The 27,656-nt window shown below is 38.2% G+C and overlaps 1 long non-coding RNA gene across 3 annotated transcripts; it reads left to right on the top strand.

Moving 5' to 3' along the window:
- The first annotated feature begins 2,477 nt into the window (after positions 1–2,477).
- On the top strand, positions 2,478–5,241 carry LOC145765329 (uncharacterized). Of its 3 annotated transcripts, XR_014288559.1 has the most exons (6): positions 2,478–2,709; positions 3,033–3,105; positions 3,250–3,382; positions 3,653–4,021; positions 4,205–4,335; positions 4,428–5,241. It is a non-coding gene; the product is annotated as an uncharacterized LOC145765329 (long non-coding RNA). The 3 variants fall into 3 exon arrangements; XR_014288560.1 differs by having other exon boundaries at positions 3,653–4,335; positions 4,431–5,241; XR_014288561.1 differs by having other exon boundaries at positions 3,653–4,335.
- Positions 5,242–27,656: the final 22,415 nt, after the last annotated feature.

Raw genomic sequence — 27,656 nt, 5'->3', positions numbered from 1 at the left:
ACAAAAAATTACATGGTTATGTTTCCCTGAAAAGGCAACTTGTTGGTAATTACTAATTAGTAAATCTAATTATTCTAATGTGAACGTTTAAAAATATTAAAAGTGGCAAATGGCGGTTTAGCATGTAAATAAATTGTTGACATCGGCGTCTAAATGGGCTGTCTGCCGCTGAACAATTCGCTTTATTACTTTCCATGAGCAAACAACAAAAATCAGTTACGTTTGACAAGCAATAAATGCCGGCGTTGCGCTTAAGAGTACAGTAGGCTACACATAGTTTGTTGGCGAATCAACGTGTGAAATGTTATCAAGTAAGTTAACATGTTTTTAAAAGATATTTATGATAAAAATTGTAGCATAGGGTACTTACCAAATTTTTTTATAGCTAGTTTGAAGAATATTTCTAAACTTACTTGTCTGAGTGTCACCAATGTGGTAGGCTAACATTTATATTACATATGTTAAATTAAAGGTTTAATAAGTTAATTATATTAAGACTGTCTGACTACCTGATAAATATTCTGTCTAATTTGGCTACACTAAAAAATTTTTCACAAACTAAAAATTTTTTACTTTGTTTGGACGAGCCCCCAGTGTAGGGTTTTTACGTGTCTGAAGCCCCTTAGTGTAGGGTTTTGCTTGTAGGGTTTGGCTGTCTAGTTGTCGTACTTTGTTATAAAAGGAAAATAAAAAAGGATATTAAAAAAGGCTAATTTAAAAGGATTTGAGAGACTCTAAGTCTCTATTTAAAAGAGGATAATTTAGGCTTCTGGCTGTCTAGTCTAGGGGTATGACTTCCTACAAAAAAGCAAACGAATTAAATAGAATGAATCATTTTTTATTAAATCAAAGTTTCAAATTTGCTATTCGGGAATTGAAAAATATCTCTAATCAATATAATTTAGTGCGACCGGTGTCAGAAGAGTGACATTCCCCAGTCGTGAATTTAACCTTCTTGTTCTAAAATCAGTCCGTTCGTTTTGCTAGTCAAATTTCGAATCAATGTCTTTTTCAATTCCCCGCTTACTTCATAATATACCGGTAGAGCCTTTTCATCAATAACAGCTATCGTAAGAATCAAGGGAAAAGCTATACCGGTTTCATAGTTATGTCGCTTTAGAAATACAGATGTGTTGAGCTAGATTCTGTGTGAGTGGCGTTTGTTAACAGGAAGCTTGACTTATGTTCTATGAGAACGTTAGGTTTTGAATTTGCAGCATTGAAATGCATTTTGCAATACTGATAAATTTCGGTTAAATGTTAAAATATAAATTTGTTAGTTAAAAACATGGTACATGTTACAAGTTTTTGTTCAGCCAGAAAAGCTGAAAAATGGCAGCTTGAACGAGCCCCCCTGAGCCCCCCCTACATCAAGCCTTTTCGTATTTCGGGGGGCTGAGCCCCCCAAGCCCCCCCAGGAATGCAACCCTGATCCTAATCACATGTGTTACCATGATACGTTTTGCATTGTGTAACCATATCGTAATCATATGTGTTGCCATACGTTTTGCATTGTGTAGCCATATCGTATTCATATGTGTTGCCATACGTTTTGCATTGTGTAGCCATATCGTAATCATATGTGTTGCCATACGTTTTACATTATGTAACCTAACCCCCAAATGATCTCTCTTTCATACTATAGTAAACCTGCGATCCTATGCATAACGCCTTTCATTGAAAGGGGGATGTTGATGACGTCATATCATTACCAGTGGCGGCTCGTCAGAAGGTGCTGCGGTACTGCAGCACCCCCTAGCGTAATTTCACTTGTTACAAATATAACTTAATGTATAACCTAACCTTTATTGAAGAACCTAATATATCTGTATTTCTTGAAAATCTTCTCAAACCTATCGTCATATCTAGAAAACAATAGCACAAATCACCGCATTAAACAAATTCTGGTACGGAAACTCTGGTACTGCAGTCCCAGTTTCGGCTAGTTTGTGCGGTATTGCGCATGCGCAAATTTCTCACAAGCGACGATTTTGGCTGGGAGAGGGACTGCGTTTTTTGCAGTACCAGAGTTGCCATGTTGTAGTCTTGAAATTTCTCTCACGACAGAAACTGCTGGACTGTAAGCCAGTGGTATTACTATTGGCAACCCTGTCAGTCAAAGCTAGTCAGGCAGCTAAATGTGTGTTCTCCCTCACTATCACCATCTATGCTATCACTAACTTGCAGACTGCAGTTGCTTTTTGAGCTGTTTAGAGTTAGACTAATGTAAATTAAGTATTTTTGTAGAGTTAGACCTAGACGTCAGTGTTTTAGACAATTATGATGTTGGACTAAGAACAGATGCTTACAGCATAGGCTACATTTATTTTCTTTAACATTTCTCAGTAGGCTATAGATAGACCTATGCATAGCATTAACTGGTTACCTTTTCCTGTTTATTGGCATGTTCGTATACCGTATTGATGTTAGGTCTATATTGTAGCTTTCACAACCATTTTCATTCCAGACACGTTAATGATAAAAATAAACTGAACTACCGGTATATGGCAACAGTGAATAGGCTATGAATCTTTAAACTGCATAGGCTACCGTATGAAACATCAAATCCATAATGCCAGATCAAACCAAAGTGACTTGTGCAGCCAAAGTGACTTGTGATGTAGCAACACAATATGACACATCGGATTTTAGTGTTTCACTGTCAAAAGGATGCCAAGCTACAATTAAGCCCAAAAAAAGCTTCAAAAAGTAAGGAATGTTTAACACTAATTTTCTGTACAAAAAGTTTATAAAGTGCACATTAGTTGGTTTGTGAAATAGAATTATTGTGAAACAGCGTATTTCTGCCAAACGGTAGTACAAAATCTACAACATTAATATGTAAATATGTTGAAACACGTGCTTATTGGAATTTTAAGCTCTGCAGACTACATCTGAAGAGTTAAAACCTTAGAGGGAACACCGAAACCTTCCCTTGCCGAAATTAGGCGAAAACGAAAAATTATATATATCAATGTGCAATTTGCACGTCGTGGATAACCACAACTATATTTATAGTATTTTTATTACAGAAGAGGTGATTATTTACTTGGCATATATGCAGCATTACAACAGAACGGTAGCAGAGCATGGACAGCAACAAAGGTATGTAACTGAGTTTGATTACTTTTGTTAACGCCATGGTCAAAAATCGGCATGCTGAGTTGCTATACCATGTTACGGTTGCTCACTGTAAAATCTTCACGATTGTTGATGTAATTCAAATAGTAACAACGTTCATGTATGCAGGCGTTATAGGCACGCAGCTTATCGGCAGTTTGTGCGTAGGGTGGTGGGGTCAGGGTCACCTTGGCTGTTCAATTCGTGTACCTGTGCCAGCGCCCAGCATATGTGATCAACAAACTGAGGAGAAGTTTTCGAGGTAAGTTTATGTTGAATTCAAGTATCCGGACCTTCAATAAGATATTGTTGCATGAAATCGAATTTCATTTACTTTGAAATAGTAGCCTAATACGGATTGGTATACAGCAAATAAGCCTTCAAAATGTTTCTGAGTTCCCAAATGAAAAACTTGGCTCTGAGCTTTCCGGGTGCCCTACCTGCATTTCAATATTATTGCCGATAATATTTTGTTTCATTCAACGTACGTCTTTGCACTATGAGATTGTTATAACGGTTATTTTTTCCAAAGGTTACGTCAAAGATTTAATGGAGTTGGCAGTGGCACTTATGCGATCATAAAAGTTTGACATCATACCGAGCTGAGTGGGAGAGTATATCTGTACACAAACGCTGATGCTCTGAATTTTCACGACCAGACCCCATTGATGCGGCTGCGTTATGCCTTTCTGGATTTTCCGCTCCAAAACTCTCCTATTTTGTTTGATAAGTCCATAGTTATTGTTGCTACTTTTACCATTATCTTGAAAACACAAACAGCACTGTATAGCCCATGCACAATTTTTTATATATACATCTTTTCATGGGGAAAATACCTTTTAATGAAATGCATTAAACGTAGTGGAAACATCAAACTTGAAGTTTGAAAAATGCATTACAGGTAGGCTATTCTACATGTTTAAAATTTGTCGATTAATAGAGACTGAATTACGATTTTTGTTTTTTTATTATTGTTTTTCTTGACCTGATATTGCAGTTACAGAAGACAAATTTTTGCCTGTTGCTGTCAATGCTTTACTAGTATTTTTATGTGACCACTGACCAGTTATTTTTTGGCATGCAGATGCTCGTGTTTTCAATGAATTGGCTTGGAACATCACAGCACAGCTTGTTCAGCATTTTCAGAAACTGCTCGATACATCAATTTTATCACCAACGTTTGGAAAGTAATGTCTTTTAAAACTTGCTTTGAAGGTATGTACAGTCTGTGGAGGTCAAAGACACAAGCAGTCTAGTGCAGATATGCAGTATAGTGCAGATGTATTAAATTTTGGTAATTTTTTCAGAAGAGAAAGAAAGAGATCACAGTGTTCATGCTATTAAGTATCAGCCATGACCTGGACGACGAGACTGTTGAGTGGCTGGTGATTTCCTGCCCTCCAATCTAGCCTGGAAAGATCTGCTCATACACCGATGGTGAGCATCAGCCATGAAAAATCATGTCGGGTTGCCTTTTTATGAAGGAGGAAACAAAAATTTTGAAGAATGGCGTGTTTGTGGAATAGCTGGGCTTTCGAACGAAACATTCACAGCTTGCATTCAGTCCATGGGAGCAGTAGTTGAACTTTCCACCTACCTTCAAATCAATCATGGTTTTGATTATCTGCTTTCAGGCAAGATTATGTGCAAGTATTACTGTATAATTGCCAAGTCAGGTTTTTCGTTTTAAGAAAAAACAATTTTTTTGTTTCAAAGTTCTAAAAATCCACATTTTCAACTGCTTAAAATTTTTATTTTTTGTCCTGAAAACACCAGGAATGGCATTTTAGAGCATATAAAAGTGCAAAATTTTCTGGGGGGGCATGCCCCCAGACCCCCCTAGGAGGCTCGCGCCTTCGGCGCTCGTCCGTTCCTGTCACTTTATGACGTCATATTCAACATCACCATTTACAGCACCCCCATGGCCAAAAGTCACGAGCCGCCACTGATCATTACGCAACACAATACCTGTCCAGAGATCAGTCACTTCGCCTTTTTCTATTCTATGACCACGTGAGCTAATCCGTTACCGCCATTATTGTGACACGATTTCATTCTGTTACTGAAGTGCTTCGTATCAACAACGTTCGCAATAAAGCTCGAGACATAATAAACACTAAACTTATTATATATTTGCTTATTGCAAAAAAATACAAAAAATGTTGAGTCAATTGCTTGTTGGCTATATGCGGCAACCGCAGGCTTGGCGTTTTTATAATTATATTTTCTCTGCAAGTTCTTCTACAATCTTGAAAATCTTGGTAGGCTATTGAAATGATACATACAATCAAATTCTTTTCTAAACTTTGCTTTTCTCCAGACTTTAATTGTTTAATTTGGGCCTGAAGAAGTGAACTTATCGAAACAAAACGCAAAAAGTCATGATCTGATAGCTCAATTGGTTAGCGCGTCACTTCTGCAACGAAGAAACTTCAACATCAAAAGCGGCGCTGGTTCGACTCTCGGGGTGTGCGCTTGAGCAACGCACGTTAAGGACTGCTCTCCATTCAGTGGCGTCTAATGGATGGAATAATTCCCCGGCAACAAGACTTCAACAATCGGAAACTTCACTCTGTCAATCTCGGTGACCGGGCCTGCGTCAGTGATTCAAAGCCTCTACAAGTATGCGAAACTGCCAGGATTAAGCTCTGCAAGAAGCTTTCCCAGTCCGAGGATAAAGATTCAATCAATCAATCAATCTCAAGCAGAGTGGAAACCCGCTATCCAGTGCTTCCACTTCTGACAATTGATAAATCCTCTTCAAATTCCTTTTTTGTCCTGAAAAATCCCTTTTTTCTCAGTCGGAAATCTTTCAAAATTTCCTTCATAGGCGAGGTTATTTTTGACATTATTTAGGTTAAAAAAGGTGCTAATACAACTTTAAAGTTATTATAATCTCAGTTAAAGCCATTGTAATCTCAATTTTATTCAGTAGCACCGGTATGTCAAAGCAACGTTGTTTTATTAGAACAGTAGGCTGCACAAAAACAGCCTATATTTTACAATAATATGGTTTACTTCCTTTGTTCACTGTCCATCCAAAAAACTGCTTGTCAGTTAGTCGGTTCTGGGACATTACCACCTGGTCCTGGACATCATTTACGAACTACCACTCTCATCTTTTCTACCCGGACTCCTAACCTATCCCTAACAGCGAAAATGTACAGGTGGTAAATGTCCAGTTTCAACAAATTATCCATCCAGATCCATTAACAAATTTATTTTTGTGTTTAGTTTTCCTTGATGCGCTAAGCCGCTAACTTAACACTATTGGCTAGGCTATCTCTTTTTTCTCCTTGTCAGTAACGTCTTCACAATCATCTGAGACTGACGAAAAACTCAAGGATACTAGACCTATTTATGATACTAACTCAGTCTGACTGTGTACACTATACATGTTGTATACACACTACATAGCCTAGCCTCTATTATTATGACACCATAATCAGATAGCATAGGCAAAAACTAACTTTTATAAACCGGAAGCTTATCATACCTAACTGTACGTCGAAGGTCGAACCTCAGTGAACTTTGTCATTGCTACTCAACTTCAACTGTAAATCAACGGATTACCTAATTTTAACTAAAAGAACTGAGAACTTACTCACTCACTGCAGTCTGCAATCATGTCCAATTCCCAAAATGGCGAGAAATGAAATCAAGTGACAGAAAGGTGAGGATGGGAGAGAGAGCAAGAGGAGTTCCGGATGTCGAGGGACGACGGAAACCAGCTCTTCATCGTTATTTCAATCGTTGTTAAAAAATTTTAAAGAGTTTTTTTTTTAAATTGCTAAAAACAACAATTCCCTTTTTAAGACAAAATTTCCTTGTAAAATTGTTAAAAATCCTTAAAAAATCCTTCCTATCTTCATTTCCCTTTTTTATCCTTCAAAGCGTTGAAAAATCCCGATTTCGGGATAAAATCCTTCAAATTGGAAGCACTGCCGCTATCAGTTTTATTAACCTCGTTTTGCAAATTACTTACCTTCAAAGCGTCAACAACGGCGGAGTGTTTTCTCTTCTGTTTTTTATCAAACGTTTTTAGTCTTTTATCGAATGTATACCGTATATACTCGAGTAGCCTATAGGTCGAAATGTTCGCAAGTGATTTTCACCTCAAAAAGACAAGTTCAACTTATGCACGAGACAAGCTGTTGTCTCCAGTTTGCAGTTTTCAAAATGAACGCATTTTTGCTGCGGCAAAATCATTTCCGACGTAGATTACGGAGTGTGAAATGGCAGATGTAAAAGTTTTGAATATGTTTATTTGCAGTAATTCAAATTTAATTTTCAATTTAATAATTTCTTGTCAATTCTAAACTTTATGCACTTGTTGAGCAATGCACAAAGCTCATGAGACAAAACAGTAGATAGAGCTGTTTTAAGAGATCATTTTTTTTATGCGTGTAGAATATAATCGTTCTTAATATGTAACATTCCATGATCGTTGAAGTCGGTGTCAAACCTTGGCTAGGTGATAATAGCGGTGAGAGACGTCGTTAATGCAGGCAATATCTGAAACCAAGACTATTAAACACCTTTTCTTTTATCGGTTTTCGATTTAATTCTCACATATTGTGAACAAAATAATGCGTTCTGTTGAATCATAATTGATCTCATAGTTACTATGACATAGTAGGAAGACCTCATTGAAAATAGCGCGTCTAATTTAGCTGGTTTATTAATATTGCAGTGAATAGTTACGTGAGTAACCTATTCGCAGCGCAAGTTACGGTACAATCTACTTTGAAATTTCCATACTGTTATGTCAATATCAATACTTGGAGATAGGCGGGACAAACATAAAACAATGATGTCAGGTTGGCTAGGTGATAATAGCGGTAAGAGACGGCAATATATGGGACCAAGACCATTAAACACCTTTTCTTTTAGGCAGTGGCTATTTGACCGCCTCCGGTCTTTTAATCTGAAACACTATTTGAACGGTCATGATGTAGCCTATTTCTTCTTCTTCTTTTACAAAGCAAAAGACGAGAAGAGAAAAGCCCAGACAACTCAATTAGTTAGCGCGTGACTTCTGGAACGAAGAAGCTTCAAGATCAAGCAGCGCTGGTTCGACTCTCGGTGTGTGCGTTTGAGCAACGTACGTTAAGGACTACTCTCCATTCAGCGGCATCTAATGAATGGAATAATTCCCCGGCAACAAGACTTTAACAATCGGAAACTTTATTCTGTCAAATTCGGTGACTGGGCCTGCGTCAGACATTCAAAGCCTCTACAAGTATGCGAAACTGCCAGGAAAGCTCTACAAGAAGCTTTCCCAGTCCAAGGATAAAGATTTAATCAATCAATCAATCAATCAAAGTGCCTATATAAGTTTTAAATTTAATAGTTTTATTCAAATGAATCAGCAGCGCGTACGATGTTTCTCAGTCTTGTATCCCCTAGGGCAGTGGTTCCCAACCTTTTTGTTGTCACGGACCCCTTTAGACAAATTATTAATTCTGCGGACCCCTACCTAAATTTTGCTTGAAACTCATATTGACTATTGCAAAGAAATTTATTTTCACACGAGTCAGTTCAATCACAGTAGGCCTACTATTGACTATTTGTAATAATTATGCTGCTCAATTACTGTAGCCTACTGTGTCATATTGCATTGTCGCTGTGACTTCTGCGGCAAATATCAGGTTAAACAGTTGCTCAAATAAGAAAATGAATGGATTGTTCAAGAAATGTCAGCAGTATTTGAATATAGTGACCCAAAGTGCCATGCCGAAACATTTTCAACGTAAGCAAATTTAATGAGATGGTTGTTGTTGCCTTTCCTGAACTAAACGACTGAACTGTGGTTGAGTTTTTGACAATGCAACACGCATGTCATCTTCAACGTCTACTGTCCAGGCGATTTCGATGTTGTTTTTATTGTAACAAGAGCTGAGAATCCTGCCTCGCAAAGGTTAAGTGGTTATGAATGGTAACAAAACAATAATCGCTTGCGTTGCCAAGAATGGGTAGGTTTGCAGTTGTGAGCACCAAAATTCTTCCACAGTTTTTGAATGAAATTCAATACGTAATAACTCTTTTGATCTCAAATCAATTAGGTCATCTTTACTGAGATCGTCATCGCTAATATTGTTCAAGTCAAAAAGAAAAGGATTTCGAATCCACGTTTCAACTTCGTTCGGCAGGTGTTCTAAATTAAAATAACGTTGAAATGACATTTGCAGGGTTTCAAGTGTGCGCAAAATTTTTCTCTCATAGAGATAAAAAGAGTCCATTCTCTTTGAGTTTCATCTATTAAGATAAGATCTTCTAACATTGGAAAGTTAGCGTAATTACCTGCTTCCAATCTGCGTTTCCAAACCAGCAACTTGGCTAAAAACGCTTTCAGTTTTTCAGTTGCATCAATTAGCCTATTGTCACACCTGGTCCTTGAATGCCACGATTAACATGGTTAATATGACCGAAAATATCGGCTACGTAGACCATGCCGTACAGAAAACTTTTACTCTCGAACAATTTTGAGAGGCTACTTCCTATTGCTTTCAAAAGAGTTGATACCTCATATTTAGCTGCTGCAGTCGTTTTAAAACTTCTCTAGATAACCAACGTACGGTTCCTTAGAATGATACGAATGCACTCCGTAATCTGACCCTACTTCTTGAAGTGGCCGAGTGGTTAGCGCGTTGGGCTTGCAGTCGAGAGCCTGCATGTTCAACTCCAGCCACCGGCACTTGCTGTTGTTTCTCTGTGCAAGAAACTTTACGACAATTGCCTCTACCCAGTGATCGATTTCGAGTAATAGGTAGTACTAAATTTAAGTCATAAGTAGAGTAGACAACCGGAAACAGACATTGCCGTCGGCTGCAGCGTGGGTCAGGTGTACGTCGAAAGGCGTACACCGATGCATAGCGCTCAAGTCCGCTTTCCCGCAATGCAGGATAAATATACCTTATGAAAAACAAACAAACAGAGCGCTTTAAAAGTACGGTGGTTTACAGCTCTGCTTTTGATGAAATTAACGACTTTCAAGCAATTCGTCAGAATTTCTTTGAGACTTGCTAGTATAGCCTAAAGTTTTGCTGCTAAGACGTAGCCTACCTGTGCAAGAAGCAATGGGTAACAACCACGCGAGGAGCTTCATTTTTTACTAAAGCAGCAAACCCGGATTTGTTCCCGAGCATAGCTGGTGCTCCATCCGTGCATATAAAACAAAGTTTTTTTTCCAAAATTTATCAAGGTAATCACGGACCCCTAAATGCTTTCTCACGGACCCCCAAGGGGTCCGCGAACCCCAGGTTGGGAACCACTGCCCTAGGGTATTAGTTCAATACTACCCAGAAGCATTTTATTTCAAACTAAACTGCCTGCTAAAAAACACTGCCTAAAAGTAAACTTTTTTTAAAGAAGTATTGTAACTTTTTACAACCACCAAACTAACTTGTTGAGAGCAAAAATGTAATGCGGCGTTTGGCAAACACGGTCACATCCTCTTATGACGAACGCTAACTTACCCAGAGAAATTCTCAAATTCCAGCAAATTAAAAAAACTCTAACTTTATTACTCATATTTGAAAAGACATAAAAAATTGGGCTGTAAGCTACTCAAAAAATTGACCACAAAAATGTAGCAGCCTGACGACTGAGTCACTTCGTGTCAAAATTTAGTTACTTAAAAGAACGTTTCCGGGTAGTATCGAACTCATTCCCTCGGGAACACCAGCCCGAGAAATATCGTAAGCGCCACTGATCCAGTTGAATAAAATTGTCGAATTTAAAACTTATATAGGCACTTTTTTTCTCTTCTCGTCTTTTGCTTTGAAAGAGAAGGTGAAAGAAAAAATACGTTATGTCGTGCCGGCCAAATAGTGTTTTAGATTAAAAGACCGGAGTCGGTCAAATAGCCACTGCCTCGTAATTTCAACTCGATAAAGTTTGCTAAAATCGATTTCCTGTTTGAAGTCACAAAACATGTAACGGATGTTTGGATAACTCGTGAAATGGGAATTGATTAATTGATTGTTATAGTTTGTTTTATGTCGCTTTACAACATCTAAGGTCTTTTAGCAACAGTCATTATTATAATAGCCATTTAGCACAGTTAGAACACAACAGGGCATAGTGAAGGGTGCAATACGACACAACATAATCCGATACAGTAGTTTAAACACATCATTAGTGGAAACGAAATTCTTGTAGAAGGTTAGGCCTACAAAAGTCAGATACTTCTATGGAATTGCACGTTTGGTGTAACAAAAGGAAACAAAATAGGAAGTGGCTACATTTACGGCGCCGTAAATACAGCCGTTCCAGGCCTTTTTTTAAATCTTTACATCGCTTTTACTGCGCATGCGCGCTGGTGCGTATTTTTTCTTCTTTCTCGAAAGAACAAATGAAAAAAGTGCATACATAAGTTCTAAATTCAACCGCTTTTGCCAAGTGAATCTGTGGCGCGTGCGATCTTTGTATGGCTTGTACTCCCAAGGATATTTTATAATAATAATAAATATTTGATGTTGTAAGTACCGAGGTGCTTTTTCATCATACTGATATACATAACGCATTTGCTGTTAATTTGGTTAACAGCTAGTTTCATAACTAATAACTCTAACCATCAATAACATCTGATCACATATAGAAACTTTTAGAAGACATATTAGTGGGAGCAGAAAATGAAAAAAAAATACGATCATATGTACATGAAAAATACATACACAATAGGGATGCAACCTAGTTCGTACCATGAACAGTTCGGACCGTCAGTTTGTACCTTGAAAAGATCCTGAGAAAAAATTAAAAAAAGCCGAAGTCGCTGATCGCAGTTTCCGCAATCATTTAAAAACTTTCCCCCTGAAAAGATCAAGAGAAAATATAGCTCAAAACCGAAGTCCGCTGATCGCAATTTCCACAAACATTTTTCCTCAGTTTCCGCTAACCTTAACTCTAACCATAGAGTAATCTATGCTCTAACGCTAACCCTCGCTGATCGCAGTCTCCGCAAAATTTTTTCCGCAGTTTCCATTAACCCTTACCCTAATTCTAACCATAGAGTAATCTATGCTCTAACCCTAACCCTCGCTGATCGCAGTTTCCGCAAACATTTTTCCGCAGTTTCCGCTAACCGCAGTTTCCGCTAACCCTAACCCTCGAGTTTGTATCGGGGAAACTCCGATCAGCGACTTCGGCTTTGTGCTATTAAACTGCGATCAGCGACTTCAGTTTTTTTAATTTTTTCTCTCGATCTTTTCAGGGTACGAACTGACTGTACAAATGGTTCAAGGTACGAACTAGGTTGCACCCCACAATAGTACTGTCGCTTAATACATATCATAAGATGATTTCAAGGTAAATTTCAATGGATCACTGTTCCAGTGTTTGTCAAGTCTTGCCTTGAATACATTCAAGCTAAGTGCATTTATGACTGTTGGTGGTAAATTATTCCAGGCATTTACTACACGTACTGTGAAAAAGTTGCTTCTCAGCCTTGACATAGTTTGTGGCTTATACAATTTTAAGTTATGGCCTCTTGTATCATAGGTATTTGGATTCATTTGAAACAATACAGTATAATTTACATCATAAAAACCATTTAAATATTTAAACCATAAACAGACATAACTCAGCAACAACACTACATTTAACATTATAAAAACAAAAAAACAAAAAGCGAACGTTTTCGGCTAGTCATATAGCCCTTTTCAAGCGTTTCTTTTCAACCGAAAACGTTCGCTTTTTGTTTTTTGTTTTTATAATGTTAAATGTAGTGTTGTTGCTGAGTTATGTCTGTTTATGGTTTAAAAGAGTTACCTCTCTACCCAAATTGTATTTAAATATTTATACAATACACTTGAATAATATCATGGCGAAGACGTCGGAATGCTAGAGCAGGCAAGTTTAATTTTTCTAATCTTTCAGAATATGACAAATGCCTTAATTCAAGAACCAATTTGGTTGCACGCCTTTCAGTTACAGAGTACTTATAAATATGTTAGGAACCAGATTAAATTATTGTATTCCAAAATTGGACGCATTAAAAAGAGTGACAAATACTGTGGTATCAAAATGAGATATAGAACGTCGATTCAGTCCTACCTGTTAGCTCTAGAAACCATTTTTTCTATGTGTTTTCTGAATGATAAGTCCTGATCAATAACTACACCAAGGTCCTTATAGTCACTGACAAATGTCAATTCCTTTCTTGAGTTGTCAGTATAGTCTTGAATCATGGTATACTTGAATGTTGGTGGGTCTTTTCCCATTCTTAAAATACAGGACTTTTCTGGGTGGAATTTCAATTTCCATTTTTCTGGACCACTCATTCAATGCATCAAGATCATTCTGCAGTTTTAAACAGTCACTTCTGTCCGTTATTTTTTTTTTTTAGTTCTGACCATCATATCACAACGAAAAAACAATATATGACAAACATAGCAGAGTAAGGTAGAAGCGACAAACACGGACGTTACAGGCTAGCGTGCATGATACCAAAGCAGGACAATCAGTTCAAAATATGGCACGGCCGCAACACCTTTATTGAAATTTTTATAAATTGAAAACAGAGAGAAAAAAAAAGGCTAGTGAGCTTTTTTCTTTAACAATTAATATGAGTAAAAAAAAATTCTTGAGTTCATAAAATTTTGGTGCAAGTATAGAATCCGCCACCCTGGTCAACATGACGTCACAAAACGGACGCAACTACTACACAAGGGGTGAAAAAAAGGATGCTGAAAAGCGGCGGAATGAAGGTGATAAAGCGGAATGGATATGGATTTTTTGACAATTTTAGTGTTTTTACAATAAAAACATTAAACCAACGTCGAATGTTGAATATAACTACCTAGAATGACATAAAATTTACCAAATTGCATCAATTCAACTAAAAATTTACCCAATTAAACTTTAAAAATAAAAATATGAAACGGTTGCTACTAAATGTATTGTAGCTATGTAATTTTTGCTCGAATTTTAATGTTTACAATAAAAATACCAATCTAAAGCAACTGCAAAGGGTATGTCTTGCTTTATGCACGTGGAAATCTTATCTACAAAGCGAGCAATCGTCGTTTAAACGTAGCCGCTGGGCGAAACTTTTTACCAATGCGTTGTAAAGGCGAATCGATTCTTATTCAGTATACGCCTGTACAGTATTCAGTATCAGTATATACCTGTCTGCTGTGATCAGTAAATAGTGCTTCTACTAAACTTGCGGTAGTTTTCTCGTTTCTGCTCGGATTTTAACAATTTTGCCATCGTTGGAAAGCAAGATCATACATCTACACGAATCAATTGGCTACAAATCCAAAACAAGTACCATCTTTTTCTTGTGATAACTTAAACTGCACCAACTTGTACCAATTCTCAGCAATTTACTTTATACAATAAAGTTATTAATCTTTTGCAAATTGAAAGAATATGTCTTGATTTATGCACATGAAAAGTTTCAAGTTTATAGCCTATCTCATCTACCAAACGAGCAATTGTTGTTCAAACTTAACCGCCCAGCGAAGCTTTTTTCCAATGCATTTGTTCCCGACAATTATTCACCAAATCAAACGTCATATAAAACCGTTTGGTCTACTTAACCTAGCTGGCATCTTACGTCATGGAAATTGCTAGAAAATGTCCAAATATTGCACCATCGGTCGTAAGACCTGATGAAATATTGCATCAGCCTCTTTGAACACCTGTTTGAATGACTTCATAATTGTCTTTCATTATTACGTCACAGAAACTGCTGACGTGCCTTTGAAATATTGAAAATCATCCTGGTCATTCGTAAAATTGTTTGTTGGAAGTCAGTCGCATATTTAACTGTTTGCTTGGTGCTTGCTAGCTGGACAAATTTTCCGTCTTTTATCTAAGTAATCTGTTCTGTAGTGACAAGTTTTAGTGGTGTACGGCGTTGCATCCAATTTCGACAACCAGGTGGCTAATTTTACAGAAATACAAATTTGAATAGACGTTTCGAAGGAGTGTTTCTTTTTCGGTCATTACATGCAGACGAACGGATTCGGGAATCTTATGTTACAATTTTCCTACGAAGAGATTATGGTTTACCGCTGTGACCAGCATTGTAAATGCGAATCGATCCTTATTCAGCATAAGCCACCCCCTGTTTGCATTGATCGGTAAATAGTCCTTCCACTGAAAGTGTTGTAGCTTTCTCATTTCTGCTCGGATTTTAACAATTTTGCCATCGTTGGAAAGTACAATTATATATCTACCCGAATCAATTAAACACAAGCACAAAGTAGGTAGGTAACTTTATCTTGTGATAATTTTAACTTCATCAAATTGTAACAATTCTCAGCAACAGAATTTTTACAATAAAATCATTAAATCTTTGCAAACTAAAAGAATATGTCTTGCTTTATGCACCTGAAAGGTTTCAAGTTTATACCCTATCTATAAAACTGGCAATCGTCGTTCAAATGTAGCCGCTCAGCGACACTTTTTTCCAATGCATTGTAAATGCGAATCGATCCTTATTCAGTAAACACCACCCCCTGTTTGCAGTGATCGGTAAATAGTGCTTCTACTAAAATTGCTGTAGTATTCTCGTTTCAGCTCGGATTCGTTGGAAAGTACAATTATATATCTACACGAATCAATTAAATGCAAGTACAAAGCAAGCACAAAATTTATCTTGTGATAACTTAAACTTGACCAATTTGTACCGATTCTTAGCAATTTAATTTTTACAATAAAATCATTAATCCTTTATAAATTGAAAGAGTATGTCTTGCTTTATTCACCTGAAAAGTTTCAGATTTATATCCCATCCACCAAACGAGCAATCGTCGTTCAAACTTAACCGCCCAGCGAAGCTTTTTTCCAATGCATTGTAAAGGCGAATCGATTCTTATTCAGTATACGCCACCCCCTGTTTGCAGTGATCGGTAAGTAGTGCTTCTACTAAACTTGCGGTAATTTTCTCGTTTCTGCTCGGATTTTAACAATTTTGCCATCGTTGGAAAGCAAGATCATACATCTACACGAATCAATTGGCTACAAATCCAAAACAAGTACCATCTTTTTCTTGTGATAACTTAAACTTCATCAACTTGTAACAATTCTCAGCAATTTATTTTAGCCTATAGGCTACAATAAAATTATTAATTTTTTGCAAATTGAAAGAATATGTCTTGATTTATGCACATGAAAAGTTTCAAGTTTATATCTTATGTACAAAACTGGCAATCGTCGTTCAAACGTAGCCGCTCGGCGACACTTTTTCCAATGCATTTTAAAGGCGAATCGATCCTTATTCAGTATAGCCTACGCCACCCCCTGTTTGCTGTGATCGGTAAATAGTGCTTCCACTAAACTGGGCGGTTAAGTTTGAACGACGATTGCTCGTTTGGCAGATGAGATATAAACCTGAAACTTTTCAGGTGAATAAAGCAAGACATACTCTTTCAATTTATAAAGGATTAATGATTTTATTAAAAAAATTAATTTGCTGAGAATCGGTACAAACTGGCGAAGTTTAAGTTATCACAAGATAAATGTAGTACCGTACTTACTTTGTGCTTGCATTTAATTGATTCGGGTAGATATATACGTGTACTTTGCAACATGGTAAAATTGTTAAAATCCCAGCAGAAACGAGAAAACTACAGCAAGTTTAGTTGAAGCACTATTTACCGATCACAGCAAACAGGAGGTGGCGTTTACTGAATAAGGATCGATTCGCCTTTACAATGCATTGAAAAAAAGCTTCGCTGGGCGGTTAAGTTTGAACGACGATTGCTCGTTTGGTAGATGAGCAGTGGCGGATTCAGAACGTAATTTATGGGTGGGCCTAGTAAATATCTTGGTGGGCCTTCGCCAATAATGCCACGACAGGCCAGCATACAAAACTTAGTGTTACCGAATATCTCTTACAAATGCTGTGAAATAGTGATGCCACAGACAACTCAGTGCCACTTGATTGTTCTAGTGTTAAACATTAGTAGGGGGAAGGTGGGGCAGGACGGGACACTTAACTTTAATCGATGTTTTGCAGAATTCCTTTTTATCAATATCGGTAACTTTGGTATCATGTTATTTCTATTGCACACCACTACCAACCAGCAAGATACAAAGACTCAGTTAGTATCGCATGACCTTATAATTAACAAAAACAAAAAAAATTAATTTGTCCCATCTTGCCCCACACCTGGGGCAGGACGGGACACGTATTGCTCATATGAGGAATCACCTGTAAAACCACAAATCTACTGATAATATCTTGTAATTTCAAAAATGACTTGCATTTACAGCACACGTAATTACATCAGGGCAAAATGACAGACTACTTTTTTCCATAAAAATCACATACAAAATTGCCACGCCCATTATAAGCAGAACAGATGTCCCATCCTGCCCCAAGCAGCTCTGTCCCGTTTTGCCCCAATGACTGACATTTTGAAATTTTCTGTTTGTTTATTATATATGCAACTCACATCTAAAAAGTCAGATGCCCCAAAAAGCACTTTTATTACTGTATCTCCAGACCACGTATCATCTTCTAAATTTTTCTGAAATCATGCTAAAATGTGAAAAGTTTTGATAAGATTTCTTATAGCAACTAGCCTCTAATCAGTTATCTTGTTGCCACGACCACGTTTTTTCTCTGAACATCTTTTTTTTTGCAAGTCATCAAGAATCATGGTGTCCTTTAACATCTAAATGGGTAGAGGACGCTAAAGCTAATACTTTTAAAAATATCCACGGTGTCCCGTCCTGCCCCACGTCCCATCTTGCCCCACCTTCCCCTATGTTTTTTTTATGAATCTGATTTTGGGTGGGCCAACTGTCAATCTGGGTGGGCCTGTACCAACCAGGCCCACCCGGTAGATCCGCCCCTGTAGATGAGATATAAATCTGAAACTTTTCAGGTGCATAAATCAAGACATACTCTTTCCATTTGAAATAAATTAATGATTTTATTGTAAAAATTAAATTGCTAAGAATCGGTACAAGTTGATGAAGTTTAAGTTATCACAAGATCAAGTTAGTACTTACTTTGTGCTTGTGTTTAATTGATTCGTGTAGATATATAATTGTACTTTCCAACGATGGCAAAATTGTTAAAATCCGAGCAGAAACGAGAAAATTACAGCAAGTTTAGTAGAAGCATTATTTAGCGATCACTGCAAACAGGGGGTGGCGTATAGGCTACTGAATAAGGATCGATTCGCATTTACAATGCATTGGAAAAAAGTGTCGCTGAGCGGCTACGTTTGAACGACGATTGCCAGTTTTGTACATAAGACATAAACTTGAAACTTTCTAGGTGCATAAAGCAACACATACCGTTTTAATTGCAAAGTTTAATAATTTTATTGTATAAAATAAATTGCTGAGAATCGGTACAAGTTGGTGAAGTTTAAGTTATCACAAGATAAAGTTAGTACTTAGGCTACTTTGTGCTTGTGTTTAATTGATTCGGGTAGATATACAATGTACTTTCCAACGATGGTAAAATTGTTAAAATCCGAGCAGAAACGAGAAAATTACAGCAAGTTTAGTAGAAGCACTATTTACCGATTAATGCAAACAGGGGGTGGCGTAATGGCGTATAGCCTACTGAATAAGGATCGATTCGCCTTTACAATGCATTGAAAAAAAGCTTCGCTGGGCGGTTTGAACGACGATTGCCAGTTTTGTAGATGAGATATAAACCTGAAACTTTTCAGGTGAATAAAGCAAGACATACTCTTTCCATTTGCAAAAAATTAATGATTTTATTGTAAAAATTAAATTGCTGAGAATCGGTACAAATTGGTGAAGTTTAAGTTATTACAAGATAAAGATAGTAGCCTACTTGTTCTGGATTTGTAGCCAATTGATTCGTGTAGATGTATCATCGTGCTTTCCAACGATGGCAAAATTGTTAAAATCCGAGCAGAAACGAGAAAACTACAGCAAGTTTAGTGGAAGCACTATTTACCGATCACAGCAAAAAGGGGATGGCGTTGGCTATACTGAATAAGGATCGATTCGCATTTACAATGCATTGGAAAAAAGCTTCGCTGGGCGGTTAAGTTTGAACGACGATTGCTAGTTTGGTAGATAAGATATAAACCTGATTTCCTTCTGACACATTATGAGATCTTTGCTTCAGGAACGCCGTTGGGAGTCTTGCACACTGGCCTAGTTATGTCTGATTTCAATTTTTTTTTATCTTTTATTTGAAGACGGAAGCCTAACCTACTTCTCCAGTCCACTTACCTCAGGAATTATGGTTTTCCCTTCTCACTATTGTCACTTATTGTTTTCCCTTCGCTGGCACAAGAGTTGGCCAACCTCCTAAGAAGAAGCGACAGAGAGTCTACGTTGAGCAACAGCAACGTTTGAAGGACCTTGTGGCACGGAGCAGCTAAATCCGTTTTCGGGGTTTTGCTTTACTTCGTTACGTAGGCAAACCTTGTGGCCGAGTGGTTAGCGCGTTGGGCTCGCAGTCGAGAGCCTGCATGTTCAACTCCAGCCCAGGGATATCTAGAGAAGGGGATATGAAGGCTCGCAGCCATTGCCTTATTCTCGTGACACTACCAGGGCGGTAGTTTGTAACACGTTAAACATGTGGTTCTTTTTAAAATCGCAGAAAGTTTTGTAGTGCAGCTGGTACAATGAGCTACAGAAGACAGTTAGCAAATGTTACGTAGAGCATATTCAAAGAATACTTGTCTACAAAGACAGTTGAAAAGTTGCCAGTAAGCTGTTTTTTTAACAAAGCCAATTTGCAGTAGGCTAGATGTAAAGCAAGTATATGAGTAGTTGAATTAACAAGCAACCATGAGCATGCAGTGAGTATCCAAGCCTGATGCTAATAGCGCAATGCAAGTTGTCATACAAGATTTATTGAACTACTATCGGTACCAATTGTTATTTCACGATAAACACAGATTATTTACGATAAACAAAAGCCCTTCTATTGTCAGACGTAATAAAAGCCTTCGTATCCCCTTCTTTAGATATCCCTGCTCCAGCCACCCGCACTTGCTGTTGTTTCTCTGGGCAAGTAACTTTACGATAATTGCCTCTACCCAGTGATCGATTTCGAGTAATGGGTAGTACCAAATTTAAGTCATAAGTAGAGTAGACAACAGGAAACAGACATTGCCGTCGGCTGCAGCGTGGGTCAGGTGTACGTCGGAAGGCGTACACCGATGCATAGCGCTCAAGTCCGCTTTCCCGAAATGCAGGATAAAGATATGAAAAACAAACAAACCTAAGTTGTTTCTGATAGAACACAAGGTGGTTACAGCGGTAAACCCAGGGATACCTAGACACTAAGTCCAATATCCCTAGGTAAACCATAATCTCTTCGTGGGAAAATTGTAACATAAGATTCTCGGATCCGTTCGTCTGTATGTAATGACCGAAAAAGAAACACTCCTTTGAAACGTCTATTCAAAAAGTGTATTTCTGTAAAATTAGCCCGCGGCTATCGAAAATGAGGTGCAACGCGATACACCACTAAAAACTTGTCACTACAATCCAAACTACTTAGATAAAAGACGGAAATTTTGTCCAGCTTATTCAAGCAATAAGCAAAACAGTTAAATATGCGACCAACTTCCAAGTAACAATTTTAAGAATGAGAGAATAAATTTCAATATCTCAAACTCATGTAAACAGCTATGTGACGTAATAATGAAAAGAATTGTGAAGCAATTCAAACAGGTGTTCAAAGGTGATGATGCAATGTTTCATCAGGTCTTACGAACGATGGTGCAATATTTGGACATTTTCTAACAATTTCCATGACGTAAGATGCCAGCTAGGTTAAGTACGGTAGACCATAACGATTTTTATATGACGTTTGATTTGGTGAAAATTGTCTGTAACACAAGGGTCGACTTGCCTTCGCTGAGCACCTCAACATCGGAAGCACCCACTCTCGCATGTAAGGCAACGTCGACCAACGGGTGTGAGGACTAGGACCCTCCCCCGCAACTTCTTTTCGGAAATTTGGAAGTTGGAGTTGCAGACAGCTACAGCATGGTGGGAAAAAGGGCATCAAGACTTCAAGCAGCAAGTGCGTTTAAAACAATCTGGTTGAGGAGGTCGTCATCCCTTGACATGTAGACTCATATGATGCTTCTTCTGCTCACGTCATCTCCAGATGTTCATAGAAGTGATGAACAATCGATTGGCGCATAAAGTTGGTAAATGCCAATCTTGGTCTGGCACCAAATCAATTGGCCAAATACGTCTTCCCAGTGAGTCGATGGGCGGATTCTGCTTTGATATTTTGCTCCAACGTTTCAGCAACAGCATCTCTAAGGAAGTTTTTTTTTTAGTTCGTTTTGCAAACAAATGCTTTGCTCAAACAGTTCACTTATTCCGGGATGAGTTTCTTCCATTTTTAGCATGCTATCTTGTGGTCCCAAAATCCATCTTAATGTAGGCTATAATTTGGTTGGTTAAAAATGAAGCACAAGCTCGACATCTCCCTTATGCTGTGTATAAGGGTTGTTACTCACTACGTCTGCTACATTTGTTACCATATTTCATCTAGCCTACCCGTAGGCCCATAAACAGCTTAGGCTACTGGCAGGCGCGAATCTAAGAGTTTTTTTCGGGGGGGAGGCCCAGAAAATTTGAAAATCAATTAAAAAGAAAGAAAAGGCTAAACAGATATGAACAATGATACTACGACGTATACGATATGCTATAAAATAGACATTAAAAGAACCATTTTCATCAATTGTGATGCCGAGGGACTAATATCAGCTGTTTAGAAGCTTATTAAACCATTTGATGCGGAAACATACAATTTTTCACAAAATTTTTGGGGGGGCCTCCCCCCATAAATCCGCGCCTGGCTACTGGTAACTTTTCAACTGTTTTTTTTTTAACAAGTTTTCTTCAAATATACCGTACTCTACATAACTTTTGATAGCTGTCTTCTGTAGCCTATCGGCTTTCGACTACAAAACTTTCTGCAATTTAAAAAAGAATCGTATGTTTAACTCAGTAGGTTATTGCAATCTCCCATCTAGTGCCGTGAAAATAAGCCAAACACTGCGAGCCTTCGTACGGTATCGTACCCCCTTCTTTAGATATCCCTTTATAAACCGAAGAATCGGTGTTGAAGTCGTATACGTGGTCTGAAAGTTACGGTGATTTTCAGACCGCAATAACTCCTTGACCGTTACTCCAGTAAATCTTCCATCTGGGAGAGAAATAGAAAGGGTATCGCCAACGAACAGGAGCTGTTTTCGTGTCGCAAATCCACTTTTCCCATCAGGAAACACAAAGCATTTTTAAAGGGAGTTCCCCTAAGAAAGGATTGTAGAATCGAAATGTTATTGTTAAATCATGGTTGGATTGGATCGCCTGGCGCTTGCGTAATTTGCCTGTTTCTGCGTGTGTCTTAAATGTATCAAACCTTATACAGTTGGATTGATGGCTATATTTACACTACATAGTGTAGTTATAGCCTCAATAGTGTTGCCAGATAAGGAATTCTGCCCTAATTTGAGAAAAGTTTAAAGCTGTTGAAAACAAAAACTTGTATTTTGGAAACTTGGGCAAAGATCAAAACCCTAACCTTATTCCTAACTCTAACCCTTACCTTAACTAGGCTTACCATACGTCCCGTTTTAGGCGGGACAGTCCCGCTTTTTAACGTCTTGTCCCGGCGTCCCGACCGGTCAGCCAAACGTCCCGCTTTGGCGTTCAGCCAGCATAATACACGAACATTACCAATTAGCATGTTCTCGTTACTGTTGTTGCTGTGTAGGTGAATGCGTGATTTTGGGCAAATAATGGGCAAAATAATGCAAAGGCAAAAGGGCAAAATAATGTTTTCTTCAAAGTGAAAGAAAAGATCGAAAGAGATCTGACAGGGATCGGATGTATAATACAGCTCATATTGTTCACAACTGCCTCCAACATGCTGTGGATACTCTCCCTGTATGTGTCGAAAGTCTTGTTGTGAAAATCTATAAATTTTTTCACATTTACACCGTTCGAGTTACTGAGCTGAAAATTTTTTGCGACTTTGTAAATATTGAGTATCAGCGTATCTTGCAACATGGCAATAAGTTACAAGATTTCTCTCTTTGCTACCAGCTTTGCAAATAATACTTGAAATGTTCCAGGGATTGAAAGGTTACTTCAACTCCCAAGAAGGTTGTCCTACTCTCATCAAAAAATGCTTCGAAATTTGTTCATGGGCAGTTGAAATACTTTAACGAGACTATTCTAAAGTTAGAAAAGAAAAACGCTAGTGCCGTAGCTGGGGCACATGTTCTGTCACAGCTAAACCTAAACTTACTTGAAAAGAAAGAAAACAACTTCATCCCATCTGCAGCATTGACTCTCTTAGACAAGATAGAAGAAGCAGGCGAAGTAAACGTAAACTTGTTTTACAAAGATGCAAGATATTTTTACGATAAATGCTTATCGTATCTGGATCTTTATGATGGTAATTATAAAGATGTGCTTCCTCATCTTTGGATCGACCTAAACAAAGAAATATCCTGGGGGCGGTGTGTGAGTCTGCAGAAAAGATCAACATGATGTTTGGGAAGCAGGTGATCAACAGCGACTCTCTTTTCGACGAACAAGTAGGCCTACTTGTGAAGCGGCACATGTCTGAACGTTGTAAGAAAGAGAGCTGGCAAAATGCGTCTTTGGAACAAAAGTGGGTCGAGATGTTCAAAGAATTTGAAAAAAACATGCATAGCCTACGCGTTGCAAACTTTCAAAAGCTGGTAGAGTTCATATTTTTTTTACCCGGAACATCCGCAACCGCTGAAAGATTTTTTTTCCATCATGAAGAGCATGTGGTCTGAGAGCAGAAGCAGGATGCTGGAGCAGAACGTGAAAGCTGTTATCACATGTAAAATCAATACTGATTCGTCCTGCTCTGACTTTTACGAGAATGTAAAATTGAACAATGTCTTTTTGAAGGTGTTATCTACAGAAAAGTATGATTGGGCGAATAAGTAAATTCGCAAATGCTTGTACTCAGTGTTGGGTAAATTCAGTGCAATTGAGAGTTACTTATCGACTTGAAAACCGCAGGCTATTTTATTATTCTTTCTTCCTTTTGCTTTACAGAAAAAATCTAAATTCGAATTATTTTGTATCGTTAACGTCAATTCCTTTCTATTTTTCGAATTGAAACCGATATTTAGACAGAGAATACGCGTATGAACTCTCGATGACAACACGGTCAATGAAGACAGCCGGGATGGCTTTAAATGTAGGCCTATGTAATAATATCTGAAAATGTAAAGTTAAAAAATCACAGCTAAGTGGTCTTGGTCTTTGGAGGCGTCCCGTTTTGAAGTCACAAAAATATGGTAAGCCTAACCTTAACCCTTCCTAACTTTTATACTAACTTTGATTTGCAACACCTGATTTTAACAATGGCATTGAGTGTGGAAAAATAGCCACTTCCTAAATTTGATAGCTATAATATGATGTTTTCTCACTTCTCAGCCTACATAGGCAGGTGCAACCTAATTCGTACCCTGAACAATTCGTACCCTCACTTCGTACCCTGAAAAGATCAAGAGAAAAAATAGCAAAAAGCCGAAGTCGCTGATCGCAACAAAGCCGAAGTTGCTAATCGGAGTTTCCGCAAAAATTTTAAAGTTAGGGTTAAATGGAAACTCCGATCCATGTGCTATTTTGGCTTTTTTTAATCTTTTTTCTCGATTTTTTCAGGGTACGAATTGTTTAGGGTACGAATTAGGTTGCATCCTACATAGTCTAGACTGTAGACTGTGTTGGTGATTATAAAAGACTCCTATTGTGGCAGATGGAGCTTGTGCAGTTGGTAACAAAGCTATGACTTTGTGAAAGACTTGATTAAAGACTTATGCCATTAACATATGACATTTCGGAGCTGGTATACAAGACCCCCCTCCCCCCCTGTTGGCAACTCATGACGAAGAGGAATTGACCAAAACATGTGAATTGAAGTGTGTGAACAGTAAAGCAAAGTTAAAGCGGTCCCACGAATTACCCATAAGTACCCATAAGCCCCATAAGTCGCGTCGAATTACCCATAAGCCCCATAAGTCGCGTCGAATTACCCATAAGCCCCATAAGTCGCGTCGAATTACCCATAGGCACCATAAGTAGCATCAAATTACCTAGAAGTAACGTCGAATTACCCATAAGCCTGTAGTGTAGAGTGTAGTCTATAGCCGTCTAGAAGCCTAGTAGTCGGCTACATAGCCGAGTGGTGAGGAGCACTGGCTGGGCGTTCCAAAATATAGTTCGGCACCGCTCAAGAGCAGGACACTTGAAGGCATGCCTAAAGGTGGACATGAAGATTGGCTTCCTTGCCTTCTCGTCCGCTTATGTGTAATCTGCAGTTTACTGCAGCAGATGGAGTGTTTTGTCCGATAAAACACTTTAACATTGGACAATTTTCCCTATGAACCAGGTGACTGAAGCATAGCAATCGTTCTCGCACTCAGCTAGAGACTTAATTCTTGCTTTGAACTTGATAATTAAAGAAAAAAAGAATAATGGCAAGGATGGGAATCAAACCCATGTCACCAAATTCAATAGCCCTTTGGCTAAACCACTGCGCCACGCAAGCGCTCGTGAAATCCTCGCTTAATTTGGTTTATATCGGTAATGTTTCGAGAACGCTCACAATATTATCAGTTTATGCAATTGATTGAGTTTCGCTTTTAGCAGCATGATCGTTGCTTACTTACTAATAAGTTGCTTACTTACGTTATATTACCCATAAGTAAGAATTATCAGTTTAGTTTGTTTTTATTTCTGACCATCACAACGAAAAAACAATGTACGACAAACTTAGCAGAGGTCTATAAAAGGTAGGAGCGACAAAACGCGGACGTTATAACGTGCATGATACCAAAGCAGGACAATCAGTTTAAAATGACACGGTCGCAACAGCAACCTGCAGATTACATATACGCTGACATGAAGGCGTAAGTAATTTCACGTTGCTTATGGGTAATTCGACGCTACTTATGGTGCCTATGGGTAATTCGACGCGACTTATGGGGCTTATGGGTAATTCAACTCGCGTTGAATTACCCATAAGTCGCGTCGAATTACCCATAAGCAACGTGGAATTACTTACGCCTTCATGTCAGCGTATATGTAATCTGCAGGTTGCTGTTGCGACTTGCGACCGTGTCATTTTAAACTGATTGTCCTGCTTTAATTGGTATCATGCACGTTATAACGTCCGCGTTTTGTCGCTCCTACCTTTTATAGACCTCTGCTAAGTTTGTCGTACATTGTTTTTTCATTGTGATGGTCAGAAATAAAAACAAACTAAACTGATAATATTGTGAGCGTTCTCGAAACATTACCGATATATACCAAATTAAGCGAGGATTTCACGAGCACTTGCGTGGTGTAGTGGTTTAGCCAAAGGGCTATTGAATTTGGTGACATGGGTTCAGTGGCGTACGCAGGATTTTCTCAAGGGGGGGGCCATTAACGGTAGTGTAGCCAGGAAATTTGGAAGGGTGGGTTTGACGACCGGCGGGCGAAGCCCGACGGCGTTTTCGCCTAAGACGACACCCAGCGGCGGGGGGTCTGGGGGGTCTCCCCCAGAAAATTTTGAAAAATTACTTTGAATTTGGTGCATTCTGAGAGCATTTTCAACAAAAATGTGAGTATGAATCAGGGATATCTATAACTACGGGATTGGAAACTCTATCCAGTGCTATACATCAGTAGGGTCATCACATTACTACGATTACAGAGAGATTAACAAAACAAAATACCGACTAAAAGATACACAAAATTCGATTTTACAATAATAATACAAAATGTACACTCACATTAAAACTTAATTGATTATAAAAGTACATTTACGCTGCTAGAAAAAAAACGATGAATCCAAAAAATGAATGAATGCAACGAGTCCAAAATCCGCCTACTGTTGTTCTTTAGCATTTTGCGTGCTGCAAATCGGATCAGAAGTAAATGAGAAGTGTTCAGCAATCAGTGAAATATGCTGTTGTATCATCAACTTGTTCACAGACCAATCTAGTACCGTACGAAACTAATCCGTTTACGATGTCATCAGAACTAAAACCAATAGTCATTCTGGAAATTTTTTAAGCAGCAAACAAAATACAACATGACTGCACTAATGGAATACAAACAAATAAACAAACCAGGCAAGCGTAGACCTTACAATTTACAGCAGGTGAATTGATTGTTACACTTTTGGTTGTTCGTTTAGCCTAATACTTGCTGCCCTTTGAGGTCAATTTATGTGATTACTTATCACAGCAGCGCACAAAGAAAAGTGACCCTACTGGTGTATAAAATGGTTTTCAGTTCCACAGAGTTTCCAATCCCGTAGTTATAGATATCCCTGGTATGAATATTCCTGTAAAATGGTGGTGTCAGGTGGCATAGCAAAAGGATAAGATCATGTTTTCTTCGGCATTTTTCGGAAATAAAGCTAAGTCTCTACGTTTTCTTGTTGCTAATTCCTGGCTGAGATGTTTGAATGTTTGGTATTGGCAAAACTCGCTCTTTTAATTCAGTTTTGTTTACAATTAGGCAAGTTTTTTTTAGACTGAAAGCATCATTCCCAAGCATAAAGAGATTGA

This window comes from Aplidium turbinatum, chromosome 2 (assembly GCF_918807975.1).
Source record: "Aplidium turbinatum chromosome 2, kaAplTurb1.1, whole genome shotgun sequence".
In the NCBI taxonomy this organism is placed as follows: Eukaryota; Metazoa; Chordata; class Ascidiacea; order Aplousobranchia; family Polyclinidae; genus Aplidium; species Aplidium turbinatum.
This window is presented reverse-complemented; position numbering and strand designations above follow the sequence as displayed.